Raw genomic sequence first — 2,484 nt, forward strand, 5'->3', positions numbered from 1 at the left:
AAGACCTAGAGAGCACGAGAAGGCTACGGAGAAGAAGACTTTTATTTTCTTTAATATAGTTGATACTTGGATGCTTGTTTTCGTTTTGTTCTTGAACCTTAGCACTCTTATATTGTTTATTATCATGCTTTCATGGGAACCCATGGTGACGATGGGTTCGGTTATGATTTAATCGTTATTATGGGGTTCTAACGGAATTACTTATGGATTTCTATAGTTAATTTATTTCAATATCTTGGTATGTGGTGATTGATTGATATCCTAGTATTGGTTGTGCTTATTCGTCTTATGTGCGTAGCTAACATATATGGTAGCGTGTTAGTCTCTATTGAAACGATAGTGAATATAGAGATTTAGAACTTGCCATGCTAGCATAGGTTCATGTATTTGTTATGCATGATTCATAGGTAATTTTAACCATCTTACTTGCCCTATGTAATTATGATAGATAACTTGCGCATTAAACCTTTATGTTGTCAAATTCTATAGACTATAGGGTCTCAACATAATTGGTGTCTATTCAGCTTCTATCTCTTTTGTGGATGTCTGGTAGTAGGGTATTCGTACAACGACAGTTGGCATTTACTAGTTTTGTGTTATCTGATTAGTGTCATCACCATTGCATGTAAAATTAAGAACAATGACTTTGAATGAAGTAGTAATAAAGTTAGAATCCCATGTTGTCTTATATAGTTAAATCAACCCTTTTATTCTTAGTTAATTGCATGTTAGTTTAATCTTAGTTATAATCATCTCAACTTATTATTGTCTTAGCATTGAACGATAGCCATACCATTGTTGCATAAGTGCATAAATTGTAGTTAACCTAAACCAGTCTCTGTGGGAACGAATCTGATATATATCTTATACTACTTGTGAATTCGTATACTTGTGTGAATTTTAGCTCGTGTTTTTTCCCTAACAAGTTTTTGGCGCCGCTGCCGGGGACTCGGTGTTAATTTTTTTTTTATGATCTTGTCATCAGTGGTCATTAAAGTTCACTGACTCGGACTCTTTTACTTTCACGGTTTACTTGTTGTGTTTCAGGTACTCATTACAATGGAAGATCCAGCAGCATGAACGAAAGCCTTGATAGATTTTGCTCAACCCAAGATTAATGACATTCAGTCTAGCATCGTCAGGCCAGCTGTTACAGCTAATACCTTTGAGATTAATCCTAGCATAATTCAGATGGTACAGAATTCAGTCCAGTTTGGGAGTTCTCCGACGGAAGATCCCAATACGCACATTAGGGATTTCGTAGAGATCTGTGATAGCTTCAGGTTCGATGATGTGTCTGAGGATGCAGTGAAACTGAGACTGTTCCCATTCTCTCTAAGGGACAAGGCTAAGAGCTGGTTACACTCTATACCAGTTGGTTCGATTGCTATTTGGGAAGATCTTGCTCAAAAGTTTGTCACTAAATTCTTCGCTATGGCAAAGACAACTACAATCAGAAATGCTATTACTCAATTTGCGTAGCAAATGGGAGAATATCTATGTGAAGCTTGGGAGCGCTTCAAGGAGATGCTTAGGAAGTGTCCTCATCATGGAATGCCTGATTGGATAAACATCAATTGCTTCTATAATGGTTTGGGAGCACAGTCATGACCCATGCTCGATGCAGCATCAGGTGGGGCATTATGGGCAAAGAGCTATGAGGAAGCTTATGATCTAATTGAACTGATGGCTGCTAATGAATATCAGTATCCAACTCAGAGATTGCCACAAGGCAAGGTAGCAAGAGTTCTTCATGTGGATATAGTTATGGCTATCTCTGCTCAACTAAAGGAGTTGTCTATGAAGATCGATTCTCTGGCTAACTATGGTGTTAATTAGATAACCAGTGTTTGTGAGCTATGTACAGGTTCGCATGCGACGGAGCAATGCCCTATATTTAGTGAATCAACTCAGTTTGTGAACAACTTTCAGAGATCACAGCAACCAGTTCCAGACACTTATCATCCTGACAACTGGAATCATCCTAACTTCAGATGGAGCAACAATCAGAATGCGATACAAAAACCGCTCCAGCAGTTTGGAGCAAAAGAATTTAACCCTCCTGATTTTTAGCAATAATTTATACCAAGACAACAACTCCAACTTCAACAACAAACTCATAATGCATGTCAATCTTCGAATGAAAAATCTGAGTTGGAGGAGTTGAGGCTTATGTGCAAAAACCAGGCTCTTATATGCTAAATCCAGGTTGTTTCTATCAAGACTCTGGATAACCAGATAGGAAAAATTGTTAACGCCTTATTGAATCGACTACCATGAACGCTTTCTAGTGATACAGAAGTTCCAGGAAAGAGGGAAGCAGAAGCGCAAGTTAAGGCAATTACATTGAGGTCTGGGAAGGTTGCAAGCCCTGAAAAATCTCAAGTTCCAGAATCTGAAGTTTTGGCTGAAGAAGATTTGCAGAAGGAAGCAGAACTGGAATCAAAGAAGAAAACTATGGAACACACTCCTCCTGAGGGTAAT

At 38.3% G+C, this 2,484-nt stretch overlaps 1 non-coding gene across 1 annotated transcript; it reads right to left on the minus strand.

Annotated features, from left to right (window-relative positions):
* Positions 1 to 1,449: 1,449 nt before the first annotated feature.
* LOC141710025 (small nucleolar RNA R71) lies at positions 1,450 to 1,556 on the minus strand. Its single transcript, XR_012570568.1, has one exon. It is a non-coding gene; the product is annotated as a small nucleolar RNA R71 (small nucleolar RNA).
* Between the last annotated feature and the right edge of the window lie 928 nt (positions 1,557 to 2,484).

This window comes from Apium graveolens, chromosome 2 (genome assembly GCF_009905375.1).
Source record: "Apium graveolens cultivar Ventura chromosome 2, ASM990537v1, whole genome shotgun sequence".
Classification (NCBI taxonomy): domain Eukaryota; kingdom Viridiplantae; phylum Streptophyta; class Magnoliopsida; order Apiales; family Apiaceae; genus Apium; species Apium graveolens.